Below are 21,826 nucleotides of genomic sequence, written 5' to 3' on the forward strand. Positions count from 1 at the left end.
TGCTGCCGCCTTTACAGCAGCCTTTCAGCGGATAGGAGGCATTGGTGGTCTCTTCCCACCCTTGTTCCCCATGTAGATCTTTAGTTCTACCTCGTTCCTGATATAGATCTTCAGTCACCCCATCTTCCCTGGAAGGGGGGGCGTCATTTTATGTTTCACCTTGGGCAGAAACTGTCTTTGACTGGCCCTGCTTGCATGCCAAGCATGTGTTCTACCATTAAGTTATGGCTGCTTCCTCAAGTAACTTCTTTAGGAACACACTGTTAGAGTTTAATTGCTTTTAATTAGTTTAACAGGAATAGGTGATTTATGTCCTTGTGGCAATTTTTAAAAGCCCAAAACAAACTCTATCTCAAGTTTCCCTGGGGGTGAAATGCAAAATTATACATTCTATTGCAAATATTGCTGACTTCTAAAACATTAATTCCTAATGTGAGTGAATTTGCCAAAATCTTGCAAGATCTCTCGTGCTGCATGACCTCTCACAAGATTTGAGCAAGATAGCTCTGGAAATTGGTGCCAACGCTGCTTCTGGCAGCAGGAGCAGCAGGAGCAGAAGGGCAGGTGGGGCTTGTGGGCCTTGTGGGCCTTGTGGGCTTCCACCACCAGAGGCAGCTGTTTCACCCCACTTCCACTTCATGGGTAGGTTGGCCCTGATTGCTACATAAATTATTACTACACCCTAAGGCAGTGTTTTCCAACCTGTGTGCCATGACCCACAAATGAGTTGCAAAGCCTGTTCAAGTGGGTCATTGGCTTTATAAGTAAACCCAAAATAATTATAACTTTTAGTCCTTAACTGGTATGGTGAATACCTCTGACAGCTTTTGTAGGCGTGCTATAATGCTTGGTAAAGGTAAAGGTAAAGGGACCCCTGGCCATTAGGTCCAGTCGTGACCGACTCTGGGGTTGCGGCGCTCATCTCGCTTTATTGGCCGAGGGAGCCGGCGTACAGCATGACAAAGCCACTTCTGGCAAACCAGAGCAGCGCATGGAAACGCCGTTTACCTTCCCGCCAGAGCAGTACCTATTTATTTACTTGCACTTTGACGTGCTTTCGAACTGCTAGGTTGGCAGGAGCAGGGACTGAACAACAGGAGCTCACCCCGTTGTGGGGATTCGAACTGCCGACCTTCTGATTGGCAAGTCCTAGGCTCTGTGGTTTAACCCACAGCGCCACCCGCGTCCCTTGTTAGGAGAGCTCTATTTCTTCTCACAGAGCTACAATTCCCAGAGTTCCCTGGGAAGAGAGGTTGTTAAACCCCTCTGGGAATTGTAGCTCTGTGAGAAGAAATAGGGCTCTCCTAACAACTCTACGAACCTTTCACAAACTACACACTTGTGTCACCATACATTTTTACAATATGTTTTATAATATATTTTATCGTTTATAAAGTAATATTCTGAAAACAGACAGTTGGTGTTCTTGCATTCCCATAAGCAAAACGATGAAGAGGTCCACATGAATAGTGGTCTGGAGCAAATGTTTGCCATTAAAATGTATGGAACTGATGGCAGCCAAAGACCTAAGGTCTGCATTTCTAGCGACAATAACTCTTATGGGTCACACCACAACAAGCCATTTTGGTTATGTCAAAAAGGCTGGGAGCCACTGTACTGGAAGAAGCAAAGATCACCAGTGTTGAAGCAATGATTCTTCAACATCAACTTCGTTGGACTGGTCATGTTGTGCGGATGCATGATCATCTTCCAAAGCAACTACTCTATTTCAAACTTAAAAATGGAAAGCGTAATGCTGGTGGTCAACAAAAGAGGTTTAAAGACTGTCTCAAGGCAAATCTATCTATATCTATCTATATCTATCTAACTATCTATCTATCTAGTAGTATAAACATTGACAACTGGGAAACACTGGCTGTGAGCGCTCCAGTTGGAGAACAGCCTTTACCAAATGTGTCATGGGCTTTGAAGACACTTGAACTCAGGACACAAGGGAGAAATGTGCTAAGGCACGCTTGACAAATCCACACTGTGCTAAACTTCCACCTGGAAACCAATGTCCCCACCATGGAAGGACGTGTGGATCCAGAACTGGCCTCCACAGTCACTTACAGACTCATTGTTAAAACCATGTTTATGGAAGACAATCTTACTCGGCTGCGAGGGATCGCCAAAGAAGAAGGCTTGATTAAGCATGCTTGATTTCTGTAGGAGTCAAACATAAATGCCCCATGAATGGTAGAAGGATAATTTGCTTATATAACAACAACCAGTGTTATTAACTTATACTGTAAGACGGCAAAAGGTTTATTTGTGAGACTTGTAAATCACCTCATTCTGGAACTGCACAGTTGAGTGTCAGACAGTAAATTGCAATGAGCTGGACAGCAAATCTTAAAATCATTACAGGTCTTTAAATTGTCACAAAGTTTAAAGGGGAAAGGGACCAAATTGCCTGGTAAATTGGATGCAGTAAAGAAAGTGTTACCTCCAGTAATGTCTCATGAGTCTTGGTGTCATCACAGTTTCATTGCTTCTAATGCTGCACAGTAAATGTGCGCTGGGTTAATGAAGATCATTTCTTGATGTGTCAGAATGACCCCTTTGTTCCCAATTTTATTCTTTTGTTGCCAGTACCTAATCTGTTTTTGTATTATCAGATTCAGGGATCTCACAATGCTAATTCTAGCAATGGTATTTATCTGGAATGTTGCCTTTTGTTTACTAGTTTTACCAGGCCCCCAGTGCTTTTCTTTGGTCATCTGGTATCTCCCACTAATGTGATTTGCGCTCCTGGGCTCTGCAGGTTGTCATGAGCTTTTATTAGGGAATTAGACCAGGGCCTGCCACCCTGGTCGCTGGTGAATCTGCAGGATAGCTTTTTGTGTGTTTTCTTTTCTTTGCCACCTTCATTTTGAAAAACATGAACTTAAACGTTGTGTGTTCCTTCTCATTGTGTTTGATTCTCAACTCTTTAGAATTTATTAGCCAAAAGGCATCCCTCTAAAATTGAGGAAATTTCCATAGCACCAAAGTTTATGTAGTTCTGACTCTGAGCTATTGTTCCTACAAGTTGGGGCACTTTTCCTGTATAGAGATTTGTCATTGTTTTGACAATCTTGTTTTATATGTAATTACACTGCACATTCGCAATCAATAGGATTTTTTCCCTTTCAAAAATTAGGACCCTTGTCAGGCTGTGGCTTGCTGAAATAAGGGACATTGGTTGTGAAATGTGGTCTTTTTAAAAGAAGGCGAATGTAGCAATCCAGTTTGAAAATAATCTTGAGAATAATCAGCCATTCAAAGCACTTTTACAGCAAAATTGATAAAATGAATCATTTTACTCTTTTTATTGATGCCAGTTTGGTGTTTTTAGCAGTGGCAAACTTTGAATTTGACTCTTGTGATCTTTGGATCACATACTGAAGCTGCAATCCTGTGTACTAAGGAGTAAGACCACTGAACACACTGGGAATTACTTTTGTCTAATGCAAAACTGATTCAAACTGTGTTTACTTGAAAGCAAATTTTATTGAAATCAGTGGGTCTTACTTCCAGGTTAAGGTGGTTCAAGAGTTGGGGGGTAATTACAGCAAAGTGGTGGCTTCAGTGAAAATAAACGTTAAGGTTTGCTGTTGCTTGTTTTAATTCTCAAATTGGAAAGAATGTAACTTTGATATTCACTGTATTTACTGGGCATCATCATTAATCACTAGAGCTAGATTTTGGTCAAACCACAGTGCTTTGCTTTGAAAACCACTCTAAAGAATGCAGTTACAGGAGGTATCTGATAATATGGGTAAAACATATAAATAGAGTTGTTGTGCCCTGACAGCTGTTTAAGAAGATGCCTGCGGTGCATAAAATTTCCATTTCCCTTGAAATTGTATGTGCATCTTAGCAAAAATTTGAAATGCATTCTGTGCATTGCCTAGTATAGGGCATGTTGTTAGTTTAAGTGACTTTGTATGTACTAAAAATCAGATTCATTCTAGGGTATAATCAGTGCTTTTTTTCTTAAAGAAATGTTTAGGGGTACTCTCATTTTCCTACTCATATTGAAATACTGCCCCTCAATGAGGCCAAACTTAGATTCACAAAATGTTTAGGGGTATGCATACCCCAAAAGCACTGGGGGTCACGAAGAGTCGGACACGACTAAATGACTAAACAAGAACAACATAATATGTATGACATGGAAAGAATCTGTTCTCACGTATACAAATGTTACACAATTTTAATTCCATGGGTTTCCAGTGCTTAATTAGGAACATTCTGGTTTACAAATAGCTCTTAATTGTAGATTGATTTAAAGAGACAAATTGTGCAAGACTCTAGTCTGGAACTTTTCTTTGAAACAAAATGGGTTATATACAAAGACTGTTGTTCTCTCTCTCTCTCTTTTTTTCTCTTTTCCAAAGTTGGCAGACTTTACAGCTCTGACCAGAGGCCAAAAGGAAGATAAATGACACCAAACCCTCTTGTATTTTTGCAATGTTTTAAACCCTGGGGTTTAGCTGAAGGGACTTAAGGAGTTTTTGAAGTGCAAATAGGTTGGTGAAGGGAAAGCCCTTTCAGAGTTTCATTTTGATGGATTTTTTTCCTGGGTGGACTTTTTGGCACTGACTGTGATCTGGAAAGCTACAGGGTGTTTTTATTTTGTTTTTGATCAACCATGCAATAAGAACTTGCCATGGGGTGTACTTTTTCTGCATTCATATTGATCCTATTGTGTTTAAAAGTAGTTAATTTAATGGGCTGTTGTTGGGTGTGTGTGGTTTTTTTAAAAAAACCCCCACCGAATAAGACATCGGTTAATGGAAGTTGTCGTTTCAAGGTCATGTTCCAGTTCTAGCAACTTCTTTTTTGAATAAAAGGTTCCTGTAGAATAAAGAAATGAGTTTGGTCTCAGCTTTCCATAGAGCATCATGTGCACACCAAAGTCCCCCAGGAGGAATGAACAAATCTGTCCCTTTTCAGTTCTCGAAGTTGCTCATTTTTCAGTCTTAAATTTTGCAACAAGGTGGAATTTATTTGTTTTTTTAAAAAATCATCATGAAAATCCATCAACATTTTAGTACAAATTTATCCATAAACATGTGCAAAAATCTGCACATTTTATATGCAGTTTTGACTAATATGCATTTTTTAAAGCGATAAGTTAATGTATGTTGTTTTCACTAACATACACATTTGTATGCACACTTCACCCTGGACGTTGCTTTTTGTACACATTACATGGCTGGAAAGCTGCATTGCAAAGTTCAGAGAAATGTGAATTTCCAAGACTGGCTGTGTTTCAGTTCAAATATTCTTTCAAACAGTGTGAAATGTGAACTGAATCAAATTTCTTCTCCCCCCCCCCCCGCCTGCAGAGATAGTAGTGTATGACTTAACTGGAAAGCAATGGTAGTTTATGACATAACTGCTGACTAAAATGCAAATAACATAATTTATGTTTTGAAGAATTCTGTGCACACTAATAGGGCACATAGGGGAAGCTACTTCCATGCAAATGTGCATAGGATTATGTTGTACAGTGTACGGTTTTAAATCTTTTTTAAAATATTAAACCACCATAGCTGGTCAAAGTTTTTTTTTGGGGGGGGGGTTCTGTTTCAGAACCTCTCCTGTTTCAAAGAGTGTCTAATTAAATATTTGTTGCCTGGGAAAGTTAATTTAAAGGCTTCTCACTTGCCTGGAGAAACTTAATTTAGCCTGGGTCTCTTGCTACTGATACTGAGTGTTTACTATGCCTCTGTTGTCATGAAACAACCCTAAAGTTTTCTACCTATGTTGGATCATGATAATACATAAAAGGTGGACTTTTTAGACCAAGAAGTGCTAATCTGCTGTGATTACTTTCAGAAGGAAGCTGAACCAGTCTCTCTACTTACCCATATAATTACTGGCAAACTTCAGCTTCAACCTAATCACATTTACTAGGGAGAAAATCTCATTGAACCTCATACTTACTTCTGAGTAAACTTGCTCTGCATGGCAGTCTAATCTGAACATGTCAGTAACTGGCCAGTGACTACTTAGTTTCTACAATTTCTCTGGATTAATCTAAAATGTTTGGATATTTGCACTCTGTCAACCAAAGGCTGCCTTGTTTATTTTAATGGAACAAGTTCTTCTACCTCTGCTTTTGAAGGATGTCATGCTATCTCTGCATGGGAAGCAGGCCTACAAAGGTCTATATAGCACATAATTGGACATAATTTGCTAATTCCTCTGTTGGTGCATATATAAGGGGAGGGGAACTCGCTCAAAATACTTAGTGATATTTAACTCCCTAGTATTGCTTGAAGCCTTGATTGAAGCAGGGGCCCCTTCCTGATATCAATAGGCAGGGAATTGCAAAGTGTAGGTGCTGCCAGGCTAAAAGATGGAATATGGAGATCATGTCTTGCATGTCTTTCTTTGCTTATTTAGTCCTTACCTGGTTGGTCCAATTCCTTAGTGTTCAGTGTTCAATGACTCCATTAATGTAGTTGTATATGTTAGCATATGTTACTGATACATGCTTCCTTTTTTTTTTGTTTGTTTTTTTTGTTTGTTTTTTTTTTTTTTGGCTGATATTATTTTCTCTCTCTTTTGGAAAGTTTAATAAAAATTCATTTAAAAATTACAGTTTTCAAAATACCCTCCACTCCTACTTTACTTTGCAGTTCCCTTAAGTTGCAGATGTTTTTGATCCCCAAAACATTTGCTGTTATACCTGTTCTTTATAAGGCTTGGAATGAAAGAAATCTTTAAATTTAGTGGCTGCATTGAGATGTAATAAAAATTAGCATCAAGTGTGCCTCAGATTCATGCAAGCCACCCTTCCCTCTTCAGGATGCAAGGAGGAGACTGGAAGTTTCTGTTTCTCTTTTAGATTAACCACAGTTTATCATATCATCTGGACCCTAAACTAGTTAATCTTAACTATAGTTTGTTGAGACAAGACAGCTTTATAACTAATACTTTGAAATTTGCTTACTTGAACACACTGCATTTTGTTGAGCTCTGGATGTCATGATAAACTACGTGCAGCTAATCTATGTTGGGGTGGGGGAGACTTCCAAACTCCCTCATAGGAGCACTGGCAGGGGAGGAAGAGTTAACAAGCCTATGGTTTAGCTTTATGTCTGAAGAAGGCTAATATTTGACCATGTGTTTAGGGCTCTTACTTTGCTTTCTGTTTGTAACTCATTAGGGACTTAACTAATGCATATGGTGCCAAATGGTATGTTGGAATCACACAAATGTATAATTCATTAAAAATGTTGGACCAATTGATCCATTCCTTTCAACAATACTGTTTTCCCCTTGTTTCCTCATTATAATCAATATTGATTTTTTCCCCTTTGTTGTTTTGAGGAGTAAGTAACCCTGTTATCTAGCAAAGGTTGTTCTGCACTTATAATTTGATTGGGAGGAAATAAAATTTACCCTTTCCCTAGAAAGAAATGAGTACTTTCAGTCCATAGTTTTCTCTTAGTAGAAAGGAATGACTGTTTTCATATGTGGCGTCTCATTAGTTTGTTGCTGGGAGATCTTAATATGACCTTCCTTTGTTAGAGAAGTGATTTATAGCTATTCACAGCATCCTTTTCTTTCTTTTATCTTTCTTTTTTGCATCCCAAGCTACACATTGTGTAATGACTAATTGCACTTATGAGTAAACGTTTAAAGACTAGAGTGAATGTACATGGTATGATTATGTTCTGGGTCTGCTGTTGTCCCTTTAATTTCAAACAAACAAACAAACAAAAACAAACAAATCTGCTCTAAAATGTCAGCTGAACCATACTGCAAATGTATTTAACAGTTCTAGCTCTTAAATAAAAATAAATTTTATTTTAAAGTTTGGTTTTTTTACTATTAATCTCCATACTTTGTGTGCATATTAGTAAATACACATCATTCTCCATTACTTCTTGCATTGAAACAAAGTGATTACCTGAAAATGTGTATTTGGGTTCCTACTGAGGTTGTCCTCTGTTTTAAAGTGCAATTCACAGAGTGGATGAATTGCATGGGTCTCAGCCTTTAGCTTATAAACTGCACAACATAAGTGTATGGAAAAATGCAAAGTTTGTTAATAAATATTATTTTTTTAAAAAATGCAAAGTTCGAAAGTGTTATTCAAATTATTACTAAATTGTTTTCTCTGTAACTGCTTTTCTTGTTTCACATCTGAGAGGTTTACGATGTGGCAACCCTCAGAAGAACGCAGTGTTAAGGTTGCTGTTGTATTTCTCCCTTGAGTTCCTAGAGGTGATGTTATCTTTTGTTCATGCAGCAGTATGGTCATTTCTAAGAGCATCTGTCACTTGAGGATGTATAAGATGGATGAGTCTCAAGTGGACTGCTAGTTGAAGCAAATGGTGAAAATAAGAAAAGACAAAGGGGCTGGAGGCTTTCAGAGCAGGCAGGCAACAAGGAAGCACAGTTAGGAAGGAAGGCAGTACCAAAAGAAAGCACCAAGATGGATCATATGTTGTCATCAAGACTTTTTAGTAGGTGTAAGAATCAGAGCTGGTCATCAAAATCATGGTAAAAAACATCTCATCAGCTTTTTTATTTGTATTTTGCCATCAGCAGGAGAGTCAGAACGGTGATTGTCTCTCTGTATAGGAAAATAGCCTCTTTATTCTGCAGCACTGAAACAGCATGGTATTTTTTAATGTTGTGTTTTGTGCATGGGTGATATGCATTAGGCCATACTCTTCAAGCCCTTTCCAAAAAAAAAAAGAAGGAAAGAAAGAGCCCAGACAGCTCTACTTCGTGGTTCAAACTGTTGTTGCCTGATTTTCTTCCTCATGAAAAAAGCGATCGGGTTTTGTTAGTTGCTTAGTTTAATAGGAAGTTTTGCCTGATTATATCATTAGCACTCGTGCTTTCAGAAGAAAGAAAGCATTTAAATTGTAAACATTTGGAATTACTCCCCGTTGTTTCAATTCAAAAGCTAGCTCCATGATTTCTTAGTGAAGCTTAATTGTGTTTGATATGTCTTACGGAATGAAAATGATTTTATTTACTTTTTTAACTGCTGATGCTTTAGCTGTCTCATAAGAGCAGACATACAGATGAGAGTGCTCTTCTACTTTTGACAAGCTTTCAGAGGTGTCAAAACTGTTGGCTTGAATAAACGACTCTGTCAAATTGCTTGCTGTGTTGTGGGGTGGGGGAAGCAGGGGTAGAAAAGGCAAAGAAATTAAGATGATTAGAAGCTTTAAAGCTTCACAAATGGTAGAGTAGCTCCCTTCTCAATGGATGTAAATAATAGATGAAAGACTGAGAATGACAACAAAGGATCAGGGTGCTTAAGAGAATGTGTGCAGCTTGAATAGAGGTCTGTGGCCCAGGGCCAAAGGTCTTAGCTTTGAGTGTAATTAGAAGAAAATACAAAGATGTCATTACTAGCAGGTGAAATGTTCAGCACGTGGCCCCAAAAATAGTGATTTCTGCCCTGAAGGAACTGTATTGTGGACTTCAAAAATAGTAAATAATAATAAGTAAAGTCTTTGCAGGGTTCTGCAGTTTGGTCAAAAACCATGTAGCTTGACTTCGATGTCCGTCTCACGTTTGCAGTAGTTTTAAAAACTGGCAGTGTGGAAAGTTGGTGCACCTTAGAGAAAGAGAGAGCAAGAGAGAGAGAGAGCGCTGCAAATGGGAAATGGGGCAAATAAAGAGTTTAGTGTGACTGACTTGATCCCAGGCTCTTTTGTGTGATAGTGGCAGACCTGTCTCCTACTCTACTGGGAAGCTAGAGTCTTAAATTATTCTTAGCACCATACTTTTTGGGAAGCTGTGGAAAGCAGTTAAAGTCTCTGTTTTTACAGTATTCTGCTTCCAGTTCCTCAGCACTATACTATTGGCATGATTTTTAAATTGTGTGCTGCTTGAAAATCAAGTTGTTCTGCTTATAGGACACAGTCCACCCAAAAATAATAATTATAGAAAACCTACCCAATAAGATATAATTAATGGAACTGCATCTCAAGGTCATGTTCCATTGTCAGCAACTACTTTGAAAGACAAAAGGAAATGTGTTTGGACTCTTGGAGACAGCTGTACGTTGCTCGATTAGATAATAAATAGGGTTTGTGGGAGGGTGTTATTGGTTGGTGTTTGTTTTATTATGTATTTTGTATTCTCATTTTGTATTTTTATGTTGTGAAACACCCTGTGATCTTTGGATGAAGGGCAGTATGCAAATTTTAATAATAATAATAATAATGTTCCCAATATGCCATGCTTCATGGAAAGGAGGCGGAAATTACATGACCACATGGTGATGGTGACTTAAAAAATGGATTGTTTAATGGCTTGAACCATGTAGTCTGGCCACACTTTTAAGCTGGGTTTTCCCACACTTCTGCAACCACTCAGAAATCTTGGCAAAGCTTTGCAAGAGTGTAGCTGATTTCTACAGACAATTGGTTCTCCATGTGGTTAAAACCATCCACGCAGGGAGTTTCTATGTTACCACATGATAGATGGTTATGTGATATCCCACTCCCAAGGATTTAATCGGAATCATTTTAATGCAAGTATGCTTACGCTTGTGTCAGCAGTCTATGAATGCAGATTAGTGATGGACTTCTATTTTTTTTCTTTCATTACTGAGTTTTCATCCAACCTTTTCTCCAAGAAGCACAAGGAGTAGCATTGACTTACCTCCTTTCCATTTCATTCTCTCAATAACACTGTGGGGTTGATTAGACAGAGAAAGAGTGACTGGTTGAAGGTCACCCAATGAGCTTCATAGCTGAGTGGGGATTTGAACTCTGGTCTCCCAGGTCTTGACACTTTAACCCCTACACCACACTGGCTTTTCCAAAGCAAGTTTCACTCTGTGGCACACTTCTTAGAACTTGTCACTGGTATTCAGCATTTGATTTCCAGGTTCTAGTATTCTCTCTTAAATGAAAAGCTTCTCTTACACAGAGTTTCTACTCATGGCATGTGAAAACAGTACAACAGTGGCATCAGTATGACAGCTGTATACAGGTCTTGAATGTTGGGTTTTTTGACATTGTTTAAATTAGTGGTTGCCTTTTTATCACAAATAACAATATTCTTTCTGTAAAACTATGGGAGAAAATGGATGTCACACTAAGGTCACTTAGCAGCATACTAGTTGCCCTAGAGAAGCCTCAGGAAGCCACGTCTATGATTCTTGCTCTGGTTCCATAACAGATTGTTGCTGTAGTTCCAGTCCTTTCTGTTGCTCAACAAGCTTCTGGTACTACAACTGTGGTGCTGTATTTGATATTGTGCAACCTTAATTTTTGCCCTTATGCTAGTGCAACAGCCCTTGCACTGGTGGACAGAGGGTGCCAAATCTGGGCCTATGCTCCCAAAATTTGGGTATTTTTATGAAGGGGAAATGTTGCCTGACAAATCTTTTGAGCATACTAAAGTTAAAATATTTATAAAATGTCACTCTGCTCTTAATCATCCTAATATGCATATAATATGCACCTTAACCCAGGCATCTCTGCTAGTGGCACAGAACTTTAGTTCTATGAGTAAAATTAGGTGGTTTTATTTCAAGTAACAGATTTTGCTGTAGCAAATGGAATTATAATTTCAAATGTGTATTAGAAAGCAAAGTAACTCCTCAAATATTAAAACTGTTCTCCTGCTCATCAGTGTTAGAAAACGTTTTAAGCAAATGTCTTCACTATAGCAAATCTGGAGAATGAAAACTTTTTATTTGATTCCAAAAGAAAACAGACATTTCATATTTCTTAACTTTTGATTTAGAACCACTCACCCTTGTGTTAGGCCAAATTGACACAAGGGAGTATCCATATTGTATTCAATTGAAATACAAACTGCCTGGAGACTGCTTGATGATCCATTGTGTTACTATATGAAGTGGTTTATTTGATATTTGGTTTTTCAGTGTTTTCAGTAGTTTTCAAACATGAGAGATTGCAATATTTTATTATAGCAGCAGTTTCTGGAGTTTTGCTGTTTCTCAGAAATGTGTTTGATCTATACTATAATTAGATCTATAGCAAAAAATGGAGCAACTACTAAGTGGGTTTGCCATATGAGAATTTTGTTTTCAGGCTTGTTTGTTGCTACAAATAATATTATTGGTTCTCTGCCATTTTCAATTATTTTAAACTATTTTTTTTTTATTTTACAGATCTTTAAAACTTTCGCCAATCTGGATCAAGTGGCAGAATACCTTTGAACAATTGTCCATCATGAATACATTTAGAAAAGGTTGAAAGGAATACAAAAAGGTAGTGTTATTTTCACATTCAGAATGCAGCTTGTATAATTACTGTATGCATTTATCATTGGTGACTTCATCGTCTTCAATAGCAGCGAGAGAAGTACAAAGATGTATTTTTCCTCAGCCTTCTAACATAGACATTTTCCTCAGAAGCATTCAATTACATTATCAATTTCAAAGTTTTAATTTGCACACGAATTCATACCTCTTAGGTTAGTGTGTGCCTCTGTGATGTTATTGTAACATGAGCATAAACATCAGACCTTGTGGAACCTTGTATCATTCCTAGTTACTTTACACTCTGGTAAAAACCATTAGTCATTGAATCAAGTTACTTATTTGTTGCAATAAATGTCTTTAAACTTTGAATATGCTGGGGGTTTTTTAAAAAAAAGCATAAATATTTTTGCTGAAATGTCAAACTAAAAGGTGTTTTTTTTGTCTTGCACACAAAACTTTCATTTTATATTTCAAAACTACTAGACAAAAGACAGTAAACATGGGCTTTGTATATTTTAAATCATGTGTAATACCAATACTAAGCAAGATACAGTTCGTATCCATTGTTAGTTATAAAGCTGACCCACACAAATGAATGGATTTAAGGACCTAAGGCCATTGATTTCAGTGGGTCTCTGGTGAGTATTCTGCGTATGAGTAATGTTGGATATCACACAATATACAGTCATACCTTGTGTTGTGTTCTGCTCTTGCTACGGACTTTCAGCTTATGAACACGGCAACCCCGGAAATGTTTACTTCCGGGTTCGTCGCCCGCACATGCGCAGACGCCATCTGCATGCTACGTGCAGAAGCGGCGCTCTAGTTGTGGACTTTTCGGAGTGTGAATGGCACCCCGAAATGGATTAAGTCCACAACTAGAGGTACCACTGTATATTATTAGTCTTTATCTTAATATTGGTTCAGTTATTTTGTATAAACATTTATATGCTGCCTTCCTAGTGCAAAAGGGGAACTATTACCACACATACATATATAAAAAAACCCCAAACCATCATTACAGAAGCAAACTAAGAAAATAGTAACAAAATGGAGAACTAGCATTCAAAAAAAGTCCTGCCAAACTCAAAATGTTTTCAGCGGAGAGAGGTGCCATAAATGAGGGAGTATTAGAGTAAAATCGAGTTCTACAATTTGAGTGCTGCCCTTGAGAATGCCCCCCTATGCTTCAGATGGGAGCTGGGCAGCTAAGAGGGCATTTCCTGATGCTCTCAGAATCTGGGCAGGAACATACAGGCCTGTTCTTCTATACAAGTCCAAAGGTATTTGTTTAAAAGTGTCAAGCTGAGTTTAGGGAAGATTAGATTTTGTCCAATTCTAGTCCTACTCAGAGTAGTCTCGTTGAAATTAATAAACATGACTAACTTAGGTTGATTAATTTCAGTGCACCTACTCTGAGTAAAACTTAGTTGTACAACCCATTGTATTTATAGATCTCTTCATGCATCCAGAGGTGCCCCAAATTGATTTACAGGAATAAAATAAGATATATGTTCCAGTCCTTTGAACCAGGCCTGGGAACAAACTGACAGCCAGTGCACTTGATTTGCTCCGAAAAGATAGTCTCCCTCAACAGTTCAGCCACCATCTTTTGTACCACCTACAGTTTTCAGAGGCAACCCTATGTAAAACACATTCCGGTAATCCAATCTTGCTGCAACCAAGTCTTGTAAGACCACGGCTGGGTCTGCCTTCCCCAGTAATGGGCATAGTTGGCACATCAGCTGAAGCAGGACAAAAACACTACCACTCCCTTAGCATCCAACACTATAGCTTTATCTGAGAGATGTCCTGAACTAACCTGCTTCTTCAAGGTGAGTGCAACTGCACCCAGAATGGGCTGAGCCTGAGTCAGCAAGCTTTCTGACTAGAAGCACTGCTCTCCTGTCTAGTTTAAGTTCCATTTTGTTTACTTATGTCTAGTCTGTTACACTACAAGAAAAGAATTAAAAACAGTTGGCATGGTATTTGTAAACTGTAACTGTGCATTTTTGCAAATTGAAATCAGATATATTCTTTCAATTGCAAACGCTACATTGGTAGGCTTTTTTTAGTGTATTAAGAGGATGGGAGATTCTGTGATAGAGATCACCGCTTGTTCCTTCTATCTAGAAATTCATGCTATAATCCATAAACTGTGGGTTCTTTTAGCCCAATGTTTAATGAAAACAAGATTTATGTTCTGCTCTCTCAGAAATATAAAATATGTAAAGATATGGGGAGCTGGGTAAAAGAAGCAGAAGGGAAAGTATGTGATTGATATTTTAATATGTGGAAGGAAAATAAAGAGGAATCCACTGACCTCTTCCTTGCTACGGGTCAGTTGAAGAGGCTTGATTTCGTTTATATGGAACATTGGACTCCTATTGTCTCTTGTTGTACTTAAGTATCCTAGTATTTCCAAGAGGCCAAAGATCTATTCCTGTTTTATGACCTGTTGTATCCTTAGGGGCAGGAGGCCCAACAGAGTATTCAGGCCCAAATGAACAAGAGGGTCATTGCCATAGTCCAGGTCTTAATTGTTGCTTCTTGGTTACCACACAGACAGCAAGCCAACTCTCAGAAAGATTTTAGAAGCGAACATCTGGAGCATAGTAGCTGTAGTGTGGGGTGGGGGTGGGGAGAAAGGCTCCCTGCATTTTGTTTCACCAGGTGCTAGGAGGAAGCAACATTAGCCTTTTTGGATATGGGAGGCAAGTTCTGTGGCCCCTGAAGTTAGGTTACAACAATTGAAGAGGTCAAAGGACAGCTGAGTGGGGTCAATGAGACACCATGGGGTGTATTTTGTTACTTAGTAAAAGGGGAGACATCCTAAAACCTTAAAGGGTTCTCTTGAAATCTGTGTCGTGAAAAGGTTTTATGGGTCTGATGGTGGAAAGGAAGAAGTGCTGATTTACCTAAGGAATGCTTGCTTTTGTCTAAATTAAAGGATAATCCTTCCCAAATGTTTGCAGCTGTGGTAGTGCAGTCGATGTAGGAATGGAAAGCATGATTACAGAATTGAAGGACATTCACTTTCACTTCCTAAAGTTTTACTTTCAAGTTGGTTTTTCCCTCCTCATAACGACTTGAGACACTCTGTAGTCCAGATTAATTAAGCACTTTAAACTCAATTGAGTTCAATGGGAGAGTTGAGAATATGCTTGCTTCTCTCAGTTGAAATGAATGGAACTGGCTATGGCTAGATTGTGCTCATTGAGAAGATGTTGAAAGGAAGAGCTTGCATTTCTAAAAGGAAAATGCTCTTTTCCTCAGAGTGCTGCGTTTGGACCACCAAATAGCCATTTTTTCTTCAATTTACAACTAAGCTTTTGTATGTACAGTATATAAGCGAAGAGTGCTAAGACCAAGAGGAAGGCAAGGGAGTTAAGTTATTGACATTTGCCCCAAAATGTCGAAATGTGCTCATCAATGAGAACGATAGCTTTATCTGGAATCAAACTATTTGCCTGACATGTTCACCACCTATAGCAGCCAAATAAGTCCTGTGCCTTGCTTGTTGTTTTGCACAAGTGCTCAGTTGCATTGGAAAATATTAACATTTAGAAAATAAGAGAGTGGTGGTTTTAAAACCAGCAGTTTCTGGTGGGTTTTATTTTGGTGCTGGAGGCAGATGAGAGAAAATTAAGAGATACATACATTTCGTTACAAAACATGGTTATCTAAAGAAGTTTTGACAATGGAACTCTGGAACACTGATTTTTAGTGCTGCCTCTATTAGGAATTTTGGCTAGCCATGGTATTTTTGTTATTCATATATTTTTAGTAATCTTTTGTCACTTATATTGATGTTATGTTGCAAACCACTTATTATTTTATGTGAAAGACAGCCTATAAATATTTGAATAAGATAAATAAGAGGGAACATCCTTCCTCTGTTTCGTGTCTCCCTTTAACCTAAGATATAGAGTTGTTCCATTCTTTCCTTTGTTCTACTTGAGCACATGGAGAGAAACTGGGAAACCCCTACGGCTCCTCTGATCTTGTCAAGCCTAGGAGAATGGGATAAACTTTTCTCATACGCCTGGAAATTTATGAGGTCCCTTGTTAGCACCTTTAACCAATTCAGGCTGCAATCCTGTATAAATATGTGTTTCATTATTTTTAATTGAAGATTAAAAATGCCTTCTTCTTTTTTTGCATGATTTTAAAATGTCCTTTTGAGTTCCCCTACCCCCCAGTGAAAATTCATTTTGAAATGGGCCTAGGACTTTTCCTAGCCCTCTGTTTACTAGGGCATTTGTGGTAAAGCCCCAATAAGCTCAATTAGTAAGTTAAAGTATGGTAAGTTGACTTCATTATTTGACATGCAAGAGTAAGGCACTGCTCGATGCAAATGGTCAGTCTTTAAAGGTAAAGGGACCCCTGGCCGTTAGGACCAGTCATGGACGACTCTGGGGTTGCGGCACTCATCCCGCTTTATTGGCTGAGGGAGCCGGCATACAGCTTCTGGGTCATGTGGCCAGCATGACTAAGCCGCTTCCGGCAAACCAGAGCAGCACACGGAAACACCGTTTACCTTCCCCCTGGAACGGTTCCTATTTATCTACTTGCACTTTGCTTTTGAACATGCCTTTGAACTGCTAGGTTGGCAGGAGCAGGGACCGAACAATGGAAGCTCACCCCGTTGTGGGGATTCGAACCACTGACCTTCTGTTTGGCAAGCCCTAGGCTCTGTTGTTTAGACCTCAGTGCCACCTGCGCCCGTCTTTACTACATTACAAAACGGCTACAGCATGTAAGCCAGAAATCCCTATGTTGATGATAGAGCAGCACTGATTTGCCTGCGATTTCTGTGAATAACTAAGAGTTTTCCATAACTGAGGTAAATAAGAAGTAGATTACATGAATTAAATTAAGCATGACTTCCACGACTTTAAAATTTCTGTGCAACAAATAATTATCAAATGTTGTAGAAGGACGATCTCATTCTAGACTTCATTCTAGGCTAATGGAAAACTAGGTTATGAGTGCTACATGTTTGTACATGTAAGGAGGATATGTTTGCAAAAATAGTTACATAATTGATAGAGCAGCCTATGGGGTAATTAATCACTATGCACGTGCAGTTACATGATCAGTTTATTATAATAAATTGGCTACAGTTTTGTATAGTGCAAGGGTATGTGTGAGTCTAAGGAAAATAATCATTTCCCATCATCTAGAGCAAGGATGGGGGAACATGTGGCTCTCTCCAGAGAGCCAGTGTGGTGTAGTGGTTAAGAGCAGTAGTCTTGTAATCTGGAGAACTGGGTTCGCGTCTCCGCTCCTCCACATGCAGCTGTTGGGTGACCTTGGGCTAGTCACACTTCTTTGAAGTCTCTCAGCCCCACTCACCTCACAGAGTGTTTGTTGTGGGGGAGGAAGGGAAAGGAGAATGTTAACCGCTTTGAGACTCCTGAAGGGGAGTGAAAGGCGGGATATCAAATCCAAAAAACTCCTCCTCCAGATGTTGTTGGACTATAACTTCCATAAACTCTGGCCAACATGGCCCAACGTCTGAAGGCCTGAAGCATCCCATTCCTGGTCTTAGGGAATAGCCATTGAATTGTCTGCTTTATTCTCTTTGTGAAGTAAGTTTCTCATCTACTAAGTGGTGTAGCGTGGAGGGCAGGGGAGCCATGGCCCTGGGCAAAAATTCTGAGGGGGCGCAACCAAGCACCCCTATGCAGGTGCTCGCTCCCCCAGGGACCCCTGCTCTGCCCTGGTGGAGGTGGCAGAACAGCCTGTCAGGAGGCTGCTCCCATCGCCACACAGGCGTGTCCTGGCGGCCCCCATCTCGGCCCTTGCCTGCCTGCCACTGGGCGTCTTTGGACCCAGAGCCTGGCCTGGCCTTCCTGCCATGGCTACGACCCCAGCAGAGGTCAGCGACCACAGAGGCTCCATGCAGGCTGGGCAGAGGGCTTGGTCTGCCTTCCTTGTACTCTCAAGGGTAGATTCCTGAGGGCAGGCCGCCCTTTAGTCTCCAGGCCAGGCTGCACTGAGCCCTGCCCCCTCGCTGAATGGCCACCAGGCCAGTGCTTGCTTGCTCCTTGCTCAGTGTGCTGTGCTCCCCAGACAGCAGTGGGAGCAGCCCAGGCCCATGGTGAACAGCCACGGATGGAGGGAGGTGGGCAAGGGGTGACTCCAGAGTAGCCCGGCATAGCACGACATTCCTCTCCGCAAACTAAAACATATTTACGACATCCTGGAGCCTGTGGAACTAAAACCTGTGGCTTTTAACAATTTTAATTTGCTTGATCTCGTTTTATTTAAAAACCTATTTATAAACCAAATTCCTTTTGGAGGAGTTCATTTTTTTAGTTTTATCATAGTTGTTGAAACACTGTTTGCTAATGCAAGAAGTTCAAGTGTCTTGCAATAGCCTTTTCAGGCCAAGCCACGTCCTTGAGAGCAAGACTGCATGATGAGCATGTTTAGATGCAATTTTAGGAGGAGCAACTACTACAAGAGCTGGCACTAGATCATTAGTATGCAAATTAAAAAGGCTCTGTGCCAGTATAGAGCCTTGTGCCCTGAGAAGCACTAACTGGGGTGGCCATGCACCCATCTATGCCACAACAAACATGAAGTGAAGTTTCAGTATAAAGCTTTTTAATTAAAAGAAGAACTGCCTTTTATCCATGGTTGTAGATGCGAGTTGAGCCCACATTCACAGTGTATTGTAGCAAAGCAGATTTCAGGTCAATGAACCTTCTGCATAATTGGCTCCTAATGTGTTTAGGACAGGGGTACCCAAACTGAGCTTAATACAGTGTGTTGCAAACTATAACATGCACATACAGACACATATATACTGTCTTTCCCCCAGCAGTGGAGAGAGGGAAGAAAAAGGGGGAGACAAACATATACACACAAACACTTCCTTTAACCTTTTTTTGCTGGTTTGTTTACTACCCTCATCAAGAGGTTTGTGCCAACTTGGTGTTATGTTCCTGTTCATATTTTTTGAACTTAAAGGTTGACAGACAACCTTTATTACCACTAATATGTAATGTACTTTACAATGTTCCTGACATATTTCAGCTTCCTGGATTTCCCCCCCATCTTAATTTAATTTGCATTTAATTTAATTTGCATTTAACTTGCATTTAATTTTAATGGTTCAAAGAACATCAGGCAAAATGGTTGGCCCTCACGCATGTTCACTTCATCAAATCTGGCCCTTTTTGAAAAAGGTTTGGACACCACTGTCCTAAAACAAAGGCCCAGCGTAAGGACTTCAGCATATGGTGAAAGCTGTGCAGTGCAGATGCCAGACATCTGGGGAGGGAGTTCTACAACTTAGGGACTGTCACAGAGAATGCCCTCTCTTGGCTCCTATTCCCCACTCTTCTGAAGGTTGTGGAACTATCAAGAGTAAGCCCTTTTAAGTGTTAGCTGTTTTAAAATTATATTATGCCGGTTTGATTAGGTCTTTTACTATGGCTCATTTTATCATTTATTTTTCTTGTACTGTAGGATGGTATTTTAATGTGTCTAATTTTTTAAAGTATATATATTAATACTGTGTTAAAACTTACTCCATGAGGACAGTTGCTCTTAAATGCAGTTTGTAAATCTTCTAAATCATTAAATCGAAAAAGTAATTTTCAAAATTTGTTACCAGAAACTGGCACATTACAGGTTTTTTTTTTATAAAGTGGTTAGACAGAAGCATGGTGGAGAGCGTTATTGAGTTATCAGCATGTAATCTAAAAAAAATTGAACATTTATGTTGAGAGTCGCTATCCCTCTGAGTATCAGCTCATGAGAACAAGCAAGACTAATATGATTATGGCCTGCTAGAGAATTCCCCAGAGCCTTCTGTCTGGATAATGCTGGAGATGGATATCTGGGCTAGCAGGACCTATGATGTGAGTCAGTAAAATGGTTCTTTTGTTTTTATTGGTAAAGTTTTCATACTCTCTGCAAAGTAGGGTTGACTGGGGTTTCTGAAAGGTTGTGGATCTCTGTGTGATGCAAGCTCAGTTGCATACATTCAGGATGACTGCAATACATTGCACCCCCTGATCTGCTGTCCAATCTGCTGCCACCCCCACTGCTTTTTATTGCCCCGAACTCTGTTTCCCCTCCTCAGAATTACTGCTGTGGTGGTAGCAGTTGCGGCACTCCTCTTTTTCTTCCTTGGCTTACATTTTAGCTTGTTGTTTCCTTTGCTGCTGCTTTAAAAGCAGGCAGAACCCAGCTTGCACTGTCCACATTCATACTGTACTTTTAAAGCATAGTGATACCACTTTAACAGTGAAAGCTTTCCCCAAAGAATTATGTGAATAGTAGTTTCAGGGTGCTGAGAGTTGTTGGGAGACCCCTATTCCCCTTCCAGAGCTACCCTTCCCGTAATATTTTAACAATCAATCCTTCATGACGGGGAACTCTTAAAAATTGTAGCTTTGTGAAGGGAATAGGGGCCTCCTAACAACTCTCAGACCCTTAACAAACTACAGCTCCCAGAATTCTTTGGGGGAAGCCAATACAGTGGTACCTCGGGTTAAGTACTTAATTCGTTCCGGAGGTCCGTACTTAACCTGAAACTGTTCTTAACCTAAAGCACCACTTTAGCTAATGGGGCCTCCTGCTGCCACCGCACTGCCGAAGCCCGATTTCTGTTCTTATCCTGGAGCAAAGTTCTTAACCTGAAGCACTATTTATGGCTTAGTGGAGTGTGTAACCTGAAGCATATGTAACCTGAAGCGTATGTAACCCAAGGTACCACTGTACTGTTTAAAGTAGCATCATAGAGCTTTCAGTGTTTTCTGTGAATGTGGCCATTATGTTGCTGTGTTGATGGTGAGGACCCTGTGTGTGTGTGTGTGTGTGTGTGTGTGTGTGTGTGTGTGTGTGTTTTTCCCTCAGAACAGGGCATTCCAGACACTCACACAGCCTGAAGCTTGGGCCTCAGTTTGCCAAATGGAAGGATTGAGCCTCAAGTTAGAGCTTAAATGGTGTGGGAGAAGCATGTGGGAATCATATCGAGGATTTAGGATCTGGGAAGCTGGGGAAGAACTAATTCTTCAGGTGTAGGTGCCAGGCAGGTGGATCTGTAAGGTTTGTTGGTTTTCACAAGGCATAGAAAATCCTCGTAAATTCTGATCACAGTTGCATTAAGCTGGATACAAGATTATTGTTGTCCATGATAAAAACTGTACTTTCTGTTATATTGAAGACCAACCAACCTACTGTAACCAACCTACTGTAAATTTGTAACCAACCTACTGTAAATTTGCTGGGAGTGAAAAAATGACCCACCCATGTTATCTAATAATCCTGTGTCTGATTAAAACAAATGGGTCTTGCCATGGCAGTCTGGCAGAGCACTTGGGGAAAAAACCTGCCTGAGGTTTACAGTTACAGTATTTTGCTGGAATACGTATAGTATATTTCAGTAGATGAATCAGATACTAATAAATTATTTTCAGTATGCTGTCATCTCTAGTAACATTGTGAAGACTTACTAGGCTTTACCTATTAATTATCACAGGAGGTGCAGTAGATCCTATCTTCAAAGTTGGCTATTTAGAAATGCAAAGCAAGTTGTTTTGTAAAGGCGAAGCCTTCATTAGTGGAAGGCTAAAGGTACAAGTTACTGCA

At 39.7% G+C, this 21,826-nt stretch overlaps 1 protein-coding gene across 2 annotated transcripts in view; it reads left to right on the forward strand.

Moving 5' to 3' along the window:
• The window catches only part of GREB1L (GREB1 like retinoic acid receptor coactivator), a 153,921-nt gene that overhangs the window by 61,663 nt on the left and 70,432 nt on the right, over positions 1-21,826 (forward strand). For both annotated transcript variants that reach the window (XM_079982606.1, XM_079982605.1), the window contains exon 3: positions 12,122-12,221. The gene's annotated coding sequence lies outside the window, so the exon portion shown is untranslated. The remainder of the gene's footprint in view (positions 1-12,121; positions 12,222-21,826) is intronic.

This window comes from Podarcis cretensis (genome assembly GCF_951804945.1).
Source record: "Podarcis cretensis genome assembly, chromosome: 7".
Taxonomy (NCBI): Eukaryota; Metazoa; Chordata; class Lepidosauria; order Squamata; family Lacertidae; genus Podarcis; species Podarcis cretensis.